The sequence below is a fragment of the Dermacentor variabilis genome, chromosome 2 (assembly GCF_050947875.1).
Source record: "Dermacentor variabilis isolate Ectoservices chromosome 2, ASM5094787v1, whole genome shotgun sequence".
Taxonomy (NCBI): domain Eukaryota; kingdom Metazoa; phylum Arthropoda; class Arachnida; order Ixodida; family Ixodidae; genus Dermacentor; species Dermacentor variabilis.
Window position 1 is genome coordinate 98,388,644 of NC_134569.1, and position 14,485 is coordinate 98,403,128.

The 14,485-nt window shown below is 45.2% G+C and overlaps 1 protein-coding gene across 1 annotated transcript in view; it reads left to right on the plus strand.

Annotated features, from left to right (window-relative positions):
- The first annotated feature begins 254 nt into the window (after nt 1-254).
- LOC142572359 (calcitonin gene-related peptide type 1 receptor-like) overlaps nt 255-14,485 on the plus strand; it is a 357,475-nt gene continuing 343,244 nt past the window's right edge. The window contains exon 1 of the mRNA XM_075681422.1: nt 255-715. The gene's annotated coding sequence lies outside the window, so the exon portion shown is untranslated. The remainder of the gene's footprint in view (nt 716-14,485) is intronic.

The window sequence follows — 14,485 nt, forward strand, 5'->3', positions numbered from 1 at the left end:
TTAGTCATAGTTAGTGTTCCCCTGAACGAGTTCGCTTCGAGCGGTGTCGTATTGACGCGCAAGCTTTTCCCAGACTCTCGAACGGCAAGCGCGGCCCGTGGCCGTGCAGAGCGCGAACCCGGAGCGCGAGTGAAAGCGGAGACGCGCAAGGGGCGCGGTGGCTGCTCCCCGGCGGCGGCAGTGGCGGCAAAGCGCGCGGAGGGGGGGGGGGGGGAGGGGGGCTGTTCCGTCCGCGATCAGTTGATGCCCGCGCGCCGGACGCTTCGGACGTGCCTCCCAGGAGCTCCGCTGACTCCCACCGTGGGCCGCCGCACTGCCGCACGGAAACGCAAGGCCGACGTGACCTCTCTTCGACAGCGGCAATTCGTCGTTGGACCCCCTCCGCAGTCGTCGCTGCCGAAACACCGTACACCAGCACGATTGCCGGGCGCGGCCGTGAAACGAAGTGAGGAACAAACTGTCTCGTTGTCTCCCTGCACGCCGCAGGACGTCGAAATTTTGGTCGTTCGCAGCCGTTCCGATTTGCATATACTGAGAAAGGCAAGAAAAGGGGCAAGAAGTTGTCGGTCACTTTTCTTTTTTTTTTCTGTGCGCTGGCGAAAGCGAAGCTCTCGAACTGGCCCAGAAGTTGGTGTTCGGACCGTGGACTTTAACGCGAGAGCGGCGGAGAAAACGCTGAAAGGAGGCACGTGTTGCTTCGCTCGAGCGTAGATCGGTGAGTGGAGCCAAAACATCTGTGTGGTCTTGCACTATGCATGCATCGTTTAGCGCGAATATACGGCCAAGACGATAGCGCAGGCGCGGCGCTGTGATTCGACGAAATTCACTTGGTTTCAGTTTAAAGACTTTCACGCGTCTACTGTCTGCACGTGCTCTGTCGATTGCACGTTGAATGACAGCTCCTTTTTCGTGAGGCTCGCCTCATGTTATTTTATTGCGGCAGGATATATGTTGGGAGGGGCTATGACCTCCGCCGCGGTGCGCATTCTGATTGGCTTTCTATGTAGGCTCGGCTTCTATTCGTTGCTTCGACATAAATAAAACACATTTATACGCTCACAGTTGCGTTGCGCCTAACTTCAATCGCAGCAGGTGCAAGCCCTTTGGACGGTGCTTTACCAGACTTGCAATTCTTGTTACAGGAGCGTCTAGTGTAACTTCTCAATGAAACATCTTGCAATACCACCACAATAAGCCAGGTGCGGCTAGCTCTATTTCTTTCTTTGAGGATTATATAGCGATGATCTTGCATGTTATGTTGTAGCGTGAGTGTGTTCTAACTAGTGGCTTCTCAAGTTTAACGCTACATTAAATTCCTAACATACTTTTGAAACATTAGGCTGCTCGTCGTCTGGCACAAGGCTGTATTGACATGCAACAACTTACTTTTTTTTTTTGCTCAACGTGTGCTATTAAGTCAGTTTGTGTGAGATTTATCGCTTTTCCTTCCAAGCAATCACCTGAAAGGAGATCATACTTGTCCACCTCTATGATGCATTTGTTGGCAATTGTGAACAAGGCTCCCGTGTGAGAATATATATATATATATATATATATATATATATATATATATATATATATATATATATATATATATATATATTGTCAGCGTCCTACTTTTTCATCTTCAATTAATTTAGGACGTCATTTTAAGGCGGCAGTTTCGCGCAACGTGTATAAACGACTCTGTGGTACAAAGACCTGGAGTGGGGATGGCCATCGTAATTTGTTCCGATTACACCTAAAATCCTGATTCACTAACGTTCCCATCGCGCGAAATTTCTCTTGAAACCAAACCAGATCCCCTGAACCTTTCTCACTACTAGTGTAATCCATGCGATGGTTAGGCAGCCTTGCACGTTCGCGAATACATCTATCTAAAAAGAAAAGAAAAATGTGCCTATTCAGTCGTTGCTAAATATATCAATAATTTTTTTATCTATAACGCCTTTCGTGAACATTATCCGCCGTGGTTGCTCAGTGGCTATAGTGCTGGGCTGATGAGCACGAAGTCGCGGGATCGAATCCCGGCCGTGGCGGCCGCATATCGATGGGGGCGAAATGCGAAAACAACCGTGTACTTAGATTTAGGTGCACGTTAAAGATCCCCAGGTGGTCGAAATTTACGGAGTCCTCCACTACGGCGTGCCTCATAATGAGAAAGTGGTTTTGGCACGTAAAAATCATAATTGAATTAATTTCATGAGCATTGGCTACTGAGCAAGAGAAACAGCCACCACCCAAACGCAAATAGTGGCTTAGCACGTTATATATAGATGGCTCGCGACTCCCGCCAAATGTATTCATGAAATTTAATTTAGTTTATTATATTCGTGAAGTCAATGGTATTTAATTGTTTTGCAAGCATGTGTAGCAAGCAACTAAACCGCAACGCGCGTGTAAGTAAGACAGTCTGAAGCCTGTAGGTCCAACAGTGCAAAACAAAAAAAATTATGTTACGGGGCCTCATGCTTCAGTTACAGTCTAGAATAACAAGAATACTGGCAACTCATACATATCTTAATTTGAGCTCGCGTGCTCGCGATATTTGAAACTCAAACACCAGTAAAAGCTTGTTTTGCAGGGTAGCAGTTCATTATTATCTTATCGTGTCGCAGTCTACCTCTACTTCGCAGTACATAAAGTAGCAGTACATAAGTCAAGCAAGCACGAGACCCGTCGTGAAATGCGATGTTGGCTTAACGCCAGTTCAAACAGTAGGAGCACGACTCTACGTTCGGTGATATTCATAATTATTTCTTGGCCGAGGCAGGAGTGAGGCATCCTATAACCATTGAATCTAACTGGTTCGCCGTGTGCAGAGAAATTCGATGAGGGAGCGTCAAAGTCGGTGCGAAGCCTACAGTGCTGCGCTTACGTTCGCAGAACTCTGTGTTTCAGTACCAATGCAGGCGCTAGTCTATCTGGAATAGTGTCGTGTAGAAGCGTCTAAACGGTGAGCCCGACATCCACCACATCTCGAATAATGCGATGGCAAATCGAAATGAACGAAGCAGAAAGACGCTACAATCTGCTACATCGTCCGAAAGCGGAGATATGAATCTCGCTGAACGCTTACAAACAGTTCACTCCGTTCAGAAAAAGCTAAGATGAATTCACCTACAAGAACGCCAATCAAAATCTACCGTTGGGGTTAAACGGCTACGGTTTGTAGTCACATTTTCTGTATACTGGTCGGTGAGCGTTACGTCTAATCATTTGCCCACCGAGGAAATAGTATATAGCACGACAGCCTTGTTATACAATTTGCTAATTGGCCATGGTACAAATATTTTTTGTTAACTTTAGGAGGCACCTGTTCGGCCTTTCTGTTTCAGTTGCTGAAGCTACCTTCTCTGTAAAGCAGCTTGTAAACTTCAACCAAGTAAACAGCGGTGCTTGACAGCAGCTCTAAAACAACGAACTAACTAACTCTAATCTAACTAACTAGCCAAACGAACTAAATGTTGTTGTTCCTGTAACTTTCCAAAGCAATAATCATACAATGGCGGTAAATGAGTAACTTCAGCACCCTCCACAACACTTCACTGTAGTATGACGTTTCCTGGGATAACGTTTTCTGGGCACTTAGTGGTGAGTTGACTAATTCGTTGCTTTTTTAACTTCGGAAGCCAAGGCTCGGCGATGTGGGATCCAATAGTTCACCCATGTTAAAATATAGCGAAAAAAAAAAAACAGAGCACCAGAGAAGAGGATCACGCACACTGCAATATCGGAGCTAGACGCCATAAAAGGATCGAGAACTCGACAAAAAGCCTAGTGACGCTGCAAATAACCCAAAAGCTAACGAAGCCATGTACAGTGTTCTCGAAATATACATTGAAACGGCACGTCTACCTTATGTGACTTCTCAGTGAAAAACATTCCTTGGGTAAGGCCTCTTGGCGTCCTAAATTCTTTAAAAAGCAGCGCCACTAGCTGTCTTTGCGAATTGTTGATCATTTTACTATGTCTAGCTCCGATGTTGAAGTGTAGCGATCGTGTGTGGGCCTGCTATTTTCTTGTACTTCTTTTTGCTACTTTTCAAAAACATCAAATTATACCATGTCGGATTTCTTTTTTTCAATTTGATGCCTTAGCGTTGCGCTACTGATTACGTTTAATTAACCAAGTGTTCTTTGACATGCACAGAAATTCTGGTACGAGGCCTTTCGATATAGCATTGCACTTCCCACTTGAACGACGTAGATGGCTGACCTGAGCCGCGCTTGCTTCGACTCTCTCAGGTCTTGGTTAAGAGCTCGGTCCCGATAACGCACGAAATTCCGTTAACGGCCGCATTCCCGGCTACGACTTTCAGGCCGTTTAACTCCCTGCCAGTCGAGGTGAAAACTAATGGCAACGCGGGATCGGCGCCCGTGGTCGTCGCTTCGAGAGGGAATAAAGTCAAAAACGTTTAGATATCTACGAAAAAAATAAGGTAGCAACAAAGCTTTGTTCCGTCGCGAGCATTCAAACTTGTCCACTGCCTGGTTAGTGCCGGACCAACAAGAGAGTGTAGCCAGATGTGAAACGGACGTCATACGTCACGCCATCCAGTGCTTTCCGCCCAACTGTCAGATTCGAGTAGAGCGTGCACAATTGCCTCCATCTTGTCTTTCGTTCGTTTTCAGTGGATAGCTGGCCGCCATCCAACTTCGACAAGAACTCTCACGACGGCCCTTTTTATTTTTTTATTTTTTAGACGGGTACGTCGAATGCATAGGGGGAAAATTATGCATATCCATCGGCCAATGTTGCAATCTAGGCGAAGCGGGGCCTTTGGTGAATCGGTTAATGAAATGCTATAAAGCTGTATTCCATGTCTGAAATTGCAATTATTGTCATCCGTGCGATGTTCCGCGTTCTCGTTCAATGCTTATGCTTCGCGCAGATCACAATCTTTAAGTGTCGTGCAATGCTCGTGCAACGCACTTCCATCACGCGCGCCTAGCTTCCACACGATGTGACGCACGGCACAACAGTCTGAGGAATACACTAGGATTTCTCGCGAGAAAACTATACACGTGGCTGTGACCTATTAGGTAGAGAACCGGGCCTTTGCGCTGGATGAAAGAGGTTCGATCCAGCTATCCGGCATGCAATTGTAATAGTCTCTGAATAGTACATTAGTTAGTTAGTTAGTTAGTTAGTTAGTTAGTTAGTTAGTTAGTTAGTTAGTTAGTTAGTTAGTTAGTTAGTTAGTTAGTTAGTTAGTTAGTTAGTTAGTTAGTTAGTTAGTTAGTTGAACAGATAGTAATTCGATTAATTTCTGCGTGTGAGCCATTCAGCAAGACATCAGCAGCCACGGTTGCTCGAATTCCGGTAGGATCCACTGAGAAATATTCGCTTTAAAACATAAATTCCCACTTCAAGCCGCAATCAGCTGATGAATTTTTCACTTTAATCGAAATGATCGGATCACAGATGCCATCTCAAGGGTGGGGTGCGAGGAATAGCTACGAATAGGGCAGAAGCTGTAAGCTACCATTGCGGGTTTTTACATTTAACCATGTGTTTTATCGTCTTATCACTGCACGCTACCAATTTACGTTCCATAGAAATCTATAGAAAGAAAGAGAGCTTTTAAGTTTGAGGTTGTATTTCGTGAATGGTTAGGGGTCATTCTTGAAGGTGAACGTGGCCGTAAAAAAAATGAGAGAGAGGACACATTCGTTTTTTTTCTTTACCAAGCAGTAAGACGCCGCCCCTGATCATTGCCTCCTCCGTTGAAGTATAACGAGGATTCATCAGTCACAAGCACGCACCTACGCACACACGAATACGCACTGACACAGGCGTAAGGATCGCAGGATCGCCCGTAGATTGCATAATGACCCAGATGTCATACGGCCAATTAATATGGCGACACTCCCAAATATATAAGGATATATCGTGGGATATATAGATCTCGTGGTTTCTTTGTCGTTTACGAGGAAAGACGCATGCCGAGGAATGCTCGTGATTTTCTCCTAAAGCTTAAGCTGCCAAGTCAAACAACTGCCTCGTTGGTCATTGTTCTTGCTTGTAATATCCTGAAGTGGCGAAACGTGAAAATCAGCGGCCGCTGGCGAAACGGCACCTTTCCTCGAATTTATTCACTTATTTTTTCGAAGAAATTACAGTTCCTGCAAATATAAATCTCAACTGAGAGAGAAAACGAAAAAAAAGTGAAAATCCTGTGCGACGACAGACGCCTTGTTGGAAGGTTCCGAATTACCTTTTTTCATAAAAAGCTACAGGCTCATCGTAAACTGAGCTGAAGTCTCGTTACATGCAAGGTGAATTCGACGAGCTGCCACCAATGTGCGGTAGCAGAGACAAATAAATTGAACGGGTTGTACCAGAGGCCCACGTACTATAGGAAACAACGGGTACTGAGGTTAAGCTTGCCGCTGCTCCTGGTAGCAACCGTTAGGCGCAGTTAGCACTCTGGCTAAGGCTAAACTTATTGGTTGTTGTAGACGGAGCGCCACGGCTCCGTGTTAATCTATAACGAAAGAGGGCAAGCCCGTTGGAAAGTGTCGAGGTAGCAAGGTGCATGCGCTAAATCATTTGTCCACTCGCTCGCCCAACGCTGAGTGATCGTCGTGATGCGCAGTTTGTGTGTAATTATTTTGCGCTGAGGCCGAATACACACATACAGTGCTTCCTAAATATAGAATGAGAACGAATAGAAGCGTCATATTTCGAGAAATCTGAGCAACCTTTTGCAGTAGGCTTTGACGCTGAGGTCGCATACGATACACTGGAGCTTGCATACAGCGCTTTTATGTGCTGAATCATTCAAGATCATTATTTTTTTTTGAGGAACCCACTTTTGAATTTCGAATTTGAACCTTCGAAATCCAAACTTGGAGCGCACGTTTGGAATAATTTGGGTGAACCCGCTCTAGAACTGGGTCAATAACGATCCCCGTGAACCACGCAGCCTACGAAAACACACACACACATCTATATATATATATATATATATATATATATATATATATATATATATATATATATATGGCAGCAGGTGATGACGTCACATTCCCTGCGCCGGACCTGTTGCGGCTCGCGAGCCCTGCGAAACCCCGTGGTCAACAGCAATGGCGTCGGGCGGACGCCGTGGCCCACCCCCAACAAATTGGCCTTGCCCGATTCGAAAATTGAGTTGACCGACGTTCAAAACTGGCTTGGCCCACTCCTAAAATTGACATTACCGAAAATCGGGAAGAGTATCGTGAATATTATCGCGCGGGAGATTCATAATGTCTTCGCATTCAGTGCACGTGTGGAAACTTAGGTGCATCTAACTTGTTGCTTTAAGGAGGCGAGAATTATCTGGTCTCATGATGCCGCACGCGCGGCGAATGCCACGTCGGTTGCACCCGCTCCAAGCAGGTTGGGGAGAAAGGAAACTTTCCTTTCGCGGGCAGTGCACGGGAATCGTAAGCGCTATCAGTGCCACAGGGTGTGTCACCTGAGATCCCTCTGACATCGCTCGACTGCAATTGGACGCAAGGAAGCGGCAAGTGTGGAAGTCCCCGCCGCCGCTCCTGTATTCCCGCACGTGGTAAGTCAACCGCGTTTTTGCCGTGGCAATCACCGCGGCCGCTCGGATTCCCAATTAGTAAGTCGGAAGCCCTTGTTTACCGAGCGTATTATACTCTTCGAGGGAACCCTCAGTGACGCCAACTAGAGCTAGGTGGCCGGCTCGAAGTGTAAGTGGCAAACGAAATAAATGCTTTCCAAGAATACACGTGGTTATCGTCTACTGTTTCCTCGAACTTGTACTGGACCGCGGTTGATGGGCAAGCACGCTTCAACCGCCGGCCCGGTTAGCGAAAGAAATTAGCGAAAGTGTGTGGTCGCCAAAATATAAGACATTTACGAAAGGTTAAAGGAGAAATTCAATATCATGGGGTATTTTATATAGCGGTATGTGTGCTTTAAAGCCACCTATAAGCCGGCATTATACGTACTATGTCTTTTATTCCGAGATTTATCTTTTAATTGAGCATAACACTGCATGGTGCGCTCTTTGGCAGTACAATCTTGTTGCTCACCATTGAGGAATATATAAGTTATCTATTCGGCAAGAAACATTACTTGTGCACCCCAGCGTTGTTGAATTATGCAAGGAAAGCTTAGCTTTAAAAACAACTCGCACATAGGAGAGACAAGCAGGATGGGTGATAGAAGGTAGTTCGTGTCCGAAAAATATACGCAAGCAACAAACAAGCGCGCCTAACCTCATCGTTGTCCCCGTGCCCCGTACAAGCTGCGCACGTACCAAGAGCATAAACTCAAACGCGAACATTTCCGCAACTACCGCCCATGTCTTGTTCCATTTTCAAGTTAACCTGTATTTTCAACGGTGGCTTAATTTCGACGCCGGAAGGTACACGTGCAACACGTACTTCATGCAACAACGCACACCACTCGTTCTGGTCAGGTAATTCCGGTTCGTCTCACTTTATTCTGATGGCGCACACGCAACATCTCGCACATGAGACCCTTACAGCGGACACCGTGAACCGATGTTGAACAACCCAATAGTTCCCAACACGGTACTGATGACGTGCAACGGTCCGCTAATAAGTTTCCGGTCAGTTTAGCTATCAGATGGCGAGACACACACCGTGCTCGGTAGCTGTGCGCGTCTATATGCCAGAAATTAACCATTTGAATTATCAGCATGATCACCGGGTTGGATTCGTCAAATTTTTGGTATGCACCTGTAGGTTCACTGCTCTCATCATTGTTTGCACTGTGCTTACTCTTTTGCGTCGCTGCCTTTCTTCCTCGGGCACGATCGGCAAACGTTGCCAGTGTTACAACCTGTTCATGACTTATTGTTGTGCCGATGAACTGGTGTAATTGCATGTATGCGCTAAGCTACTTATCTAATCGATGCCAACGTGCACATTTTGTTTCACTAGGAGGTTCTGATAGTTTTTCGCATCATTACATATAAACTTGAATCCACCATTGATTCTAACAGCGAGCACGTCGGTGAGACCTTGTTAAATAAGTATATGACTGTGAGAAATGCAGCCTGATCAATGATGTCTGTCGGCATTTCAGTCTTAAAAAAAAAAAAGCCATACGAAGTTTTTCCAACTAGGTTGGGTTTTCTATTTTTCTTGTTTTACCGAGTCTTTACTATAAAAAAGTTATGAAGTTCGAACAGGGGCTTAAACCACAGTGTCGCTGTCTTGTGCAACTTACTCCTGTAATGACATAAGGACGAAGTCTGTATACGTTGTCTGAGGTTATCTCCTGGTTGACCTAACCATGGCAGCAACTGTTCCCCGTGCAAGAGAGAAATTAGTGGCTGAGCCACAGTGGTGGTATACGTAACAGTATACCAATCGCATATCGGCACAATAGTGACATTGCCTGGATGTGCAATCAGCCAATAAGCAATTCTTCTCCTGGCAAGCTCGCGTTCTCTGATAACACGATGTAAGTCTCCGAGCGAATACCTAAATATCAGGTGCTCGTTAATCGCTAATGCCTAATAATTATATTCAGTACAACGCCCATTTTCCTTCTTTCATATGCTGCGGTAAGCGTTAAGCGAGGAGAAATGAGGAGATCCGAGAGGTCCATTTTTTCAGCAGTTTCTGTTGGTATCAAGAAAAGAGATAATGAACCACAGAAAGCAGAGGGAAGGATGCATTTCTTTCTTTTATCTGAAATGTAGACGTACTACAGAAAAATAAGAAGAAAGTGGACGAAACGACAACCCGCTGTGGAAGCCCAGCCCACACACCTTCCGCGTCAGCGGGAAATGAGCATACCCATTACACTTTTGCAACATAGAAATACCGGCGACTGGCATATATATATATATATATATATAATCTGGCTGGACTTCATGCATCGTGCAGAGGAGACACTATCGAAATTTAGTTAGTACTGTTCATTCTCCGGTGGTGATTATTCGTGGTTATTCGTTGTCACACGCATGATGGGATGTGCACTTTACCACATACAGGCAGCAACATAATTTTTTTCTATTTATTTATTTATTTATTTATTTGTTGATTTGTTTGTTTATTCATTTATTTATCTCTTGGGAAGATCTAGAACACTGACTCCGAGCAGAGTTACCGAGCCAGTTTCTGACACCAGTTCTTTCGTCATCGCACGTGAACTTGGAGGTGGACCAGCCACCGTTTTATACCACTCAACCGTTCAATTTTCCGGCGACGCATGTCTGCATTTGCTATAACAATGCCGTCGGATTATTTCTCATTACGGAATTCAGTAAAATGATTCACCTTTTTTTTTCTTTTACTCAGCTATTTGAAAGTAATAATTCAGACGTTGTATTAGAACAACGTGGCTGCCCTTCCTCGCTCTAGGAAATTCCAGTGACATTTTCTCACGGGATTGTCAACTATGGCATCCCAGGCATAGAAAGCACACAGTCGTTAAAATTTCGTTGTATATATATATTTTTTTTCATCTCGACGAAAAAGAACCAAAGTCGTCTCGCATTGTTCGTGGATGCCGTACGATAGCCAATGCCTGCAACGCGAGGTAAGTATGTACCCAGAGTAGATAAGAAAACAACATACAAGGACGCATCTGAGAGACGGTCCAGTGCATCTTACAAACACCAAACTCTCATCGGTGAACTTTTTGTTTGCAGACCACGTAGGTCAAAGAGCGCTGTATGTATACGCGCAGACAGCAGCGCGAGCTGTCCAGAAGACCGAGCTACACTTTAAAAAATCAATTAGACATATTAAAGTCTCCACAAGAAGAAGAAGAAAAAAAGCACACACACACTCGACGGTCACACTTAACGGCGTGCTGATTTTTCGTGCACTAACACGTACACTGAAATGACCGTGGGCAGCATAGACACACCCGAGACAGCAGTAACAGCGACGCGTGATATCTAATTCCTATTGCACGTTTATGCATGGTAGCCCAGTTTTTTTTTTTTTCAAGAGACCCGCTGCAATACCGCATGCGCACAATAGACGTGAACAGCGGAGAGGACGTCTCGAAGCCAGTGGTGAGAGCACGTGCCCACGAACGCTGGTTTACTATATCTCGGTCGCTGAGATGGATTGCCACTTTCTTAACTCTGTATGCGCCTGCGTCTAGACGGCGATTCCTCCCGACACGGCGAACGCCGAGACACCTAACACCCTCGCAGAGCGCGCAGCGAAAGCTAACCAAAAAAGACGGCGCGACGGACCATTTTCTTTTCTTTTTTTTATGTGCATGCCTGCTAGAACTTCCGCCTTCAGTGTATTTGACATCAAAAAAGAATAACAATAATAACAATCATAAAGCAACTGCTGTTCTAGCCCTCCGTTCTTGATTGCCGTTTTGACCACTGACTTTATAATACAGACCGCATCCATAGTTGGGCCAGGATCACCTGTCGCTGCATATCAATGGTTCTTGTTTTGTTTTTTTAGAAGGCGGCCCTATAAAGCCAGGTCTAAAATGACTTAGCTCCGTTTCATTATCATATTTATTTATGTAAGCGCATTTATGTAAGCGCAAATTCTTGGGGCGAGCCTCATAGATGAACAATTGCAGGGTCCGTTGCTCGATGGACATGAAGATAAAGAATAAAGGCTCGTACTGAGGAACTCGCGAAAGTTGACACGTGCATCACAATTTTCTTTTAGATCACCCGCCGGAAAATTAATGGCAACGAAAGTGGATGAAAAAAGTTGTTTTTTCATCCACTTTCATTGCCATTAATTTATCATTTCTTTAATTCAATTGGTGACTGCAAGTAATTTCCCCTGTGTCTTCCTTGGCGTGTCTATTTGTTGGCTTCTCCTTATATGACCTACACAGATTTACACAGATTACACAGATTGGACATTTACTGAACTAGATAAATTTCGGCACGCAGTAACTCCCAATAGGGCCCCAATTATTATAAATATTAAAGTGCTCCCGCCTTTGGTCCTCCCTGGGCAGGGGCAAAACTTGAGGAGCATCTAATGGAATTCCTCGAAGCAGGCCAAGAAACTGTGTGTGTGTGTGTGTGTGCGCGCGCGCGCGCGCGCGCGCGTGTGTGTGTGTGTGTGTGTGTGTGTGTGTGTGTGTGTGTGTGTGTGTGTGTGTGTGTGTGTGTGTGTGTGTGTGTGTGTGTGTGTGTGTGTGTGTGCGTGTGCGTGCGCGTGCGCGTGCGTGTGTGTGTGTGTGTGTGTGTGTGTGTGTATTCCTTACCGATGGAAGTCACTCTTTGCTCAGCTCGGCGAGCAAGACCTCGAGCTTCGCGGTGTGCTACCTCGTTGAGGTTGACTGCGGGAATGTCTGGAGTCGTATGCGCTGGGAACCAGAGCAATTGCCTGCCGTTCTTCCCTGCATTGGAGAATTTTGCTTTATTGACTCTGATGATATGCCATGCCTCAGGAGAGATCCTACCTTTTGCATAATTTCTAACGGCCGCTCGAGAATCGCTAATGATGTACTGAGCATTCGTGGAGACCAATGCTAGTGCAACGGTTACCTCCTCTGCTGTCTCGGAATGTTTGTTATTAACTGATACGCTTTTAAGGGGTTTTTGGGTGTGATCTACGATAACTGCTACATAGCTATTTCTGTCTAGGTATTCAGCAGCGTCTACGAAAATTGCTCTGTCGTCTGACCCAAAGCTTCGGATAATTTTCTCTGCTCTACTCTTGCGTCTGCCGTCGTTGTAACCTGGATGCATTTTCTTGGGTATATTTGGTACTAGGAGTTTGTCACGAATTTCTCTCTTTATCGTCCTCTTTTCCCCGTATAGATTGTGGTAATTTATTCCTAGTTTGGTTAGTATATGCCGTCCCGTTTTGGTTTTGGTTAGCCGCTCTGCTTGAGATGTTTGTTGTGCTTCTATGAGTTCGTCCAGTGTGTTGTGGAGTCCTAATTTTAGCAAGAGATCCGTGCTCGTATTGATGGGAATCCCTAGTGCTAGTTTGTATGCTTTTTTTATCATGTTGTTAATTTTACGCTTTTCAGCTGCAAACCAATTGTGGAAGGCTGCTATATATGTGATCTCACTGATTACGAATGATTGTATCAGCCGTATGATACCTTCTTCCTTCATACCTTGGTGCTTGTTAGTAATTCGTTTGATTAATCCCATGGCGTTTGTTACCTTTGTGTCTAACTTCTTTATGGTTTCCCTATTTGTGCCTTTGTTCTCGATTACCAGACCCAGCACCTTGAGCTGGTTGACTATTGGATATTCCGCCCGTTCTTGGGGTGTAGCTTGATTTCCTCATGAGCCTTGTTTCTGTCGTATCCTTTGGGGGGCTTGCCTCTAAGTGTGGGGCGGTACAATAGAAGTTCAGATTTCTCTGCAGAGCATGTGAGGCCTGTTCCTATGAGGTGTTCATCTACTGTATTAATTGCAGTCTGGAGTCGTTGTTCTATTGATCCGTCGCTGCCATCACAGGTCCAGATAGTAATATCGTCCGTGTAGATTGTGTGATTCAGGGGCTCTATGTGATTTAATTTTTCGGGGAGTCCTATCCAGACGAGATTAAACAGCATCGGTGAGATGACAGCGCCTTGCGGCGTGCCACCCCCCCCCCTCCCCCCTATGTTGATCACGGGCGACTTGAGCCCTTCGACGGACATTACTGCTTTCCTATCTGATAGGAAGCCCTTGATGTAGGTATACGTCCATTGCCCTAGTCCTATTCGTTCGAATGTTTTCCAATATGGTTGCGTGGTTGGCATTATCGAAAGCTTTTTTAAGATCAAGGCACAAGATGGGGCCCTTGTCGAGCGCGTTTTATAATCGATTATCTGATGCTTAAGTTCGAGCATCGCATCTTGTGTCGAACGATTTATGCGAAATCCTATCATTGTATCTGGGTATATGTTATTATCCTCTAAGAAGTTGTCTACTCTGTTTAAAATTACATGTTCCAAGGAACTAGTACTTATAAATTTTCGTGGAGGCCTTAATTAAACCATACAGCTCAATATATAACAGTCATCCCGAACATCTACCACATTTTGTTAAAATATAAACTTCGTAAGAGGTCTCGTTTTTCTACGTTTTCTTTTTTTCGAGAAAGCCGTTAAAATAAGCGTATGACATTCTTGAGCTCTTCCAGTCACACTAGCAGCTTCGCCGTAATAGAAAGCAACACTAAATGAGTAATAATAATCAAGCTTTCCAGCGACATCACGGGCTACTTCGATTTCTTATTCCAAGTCGTTCTGCCGGCTCGTTCATTAAAACTGTTAATCACGATTGCATCATACGTATTAAGAAGCTAATTAGATGTTCTCTGAAGCACATTTTCACTTTCTTCCCTTTTACCACCTGCCTCGTCGCACAAATGCTAGAGCGGACATCACTGCAGGGCGCGCTTTGCGAACGTAAAGCCGGCGCGCTAATCGGACGGAGCCGAGGTTTTCGCTTTGTTTGCGCCGCTCGTCCGAGACACTACGAAATGCGACGATTGTGCTCGCGCCGTTTAATTGTGCCCTCGAAGAGGACGCGCAAATGCGG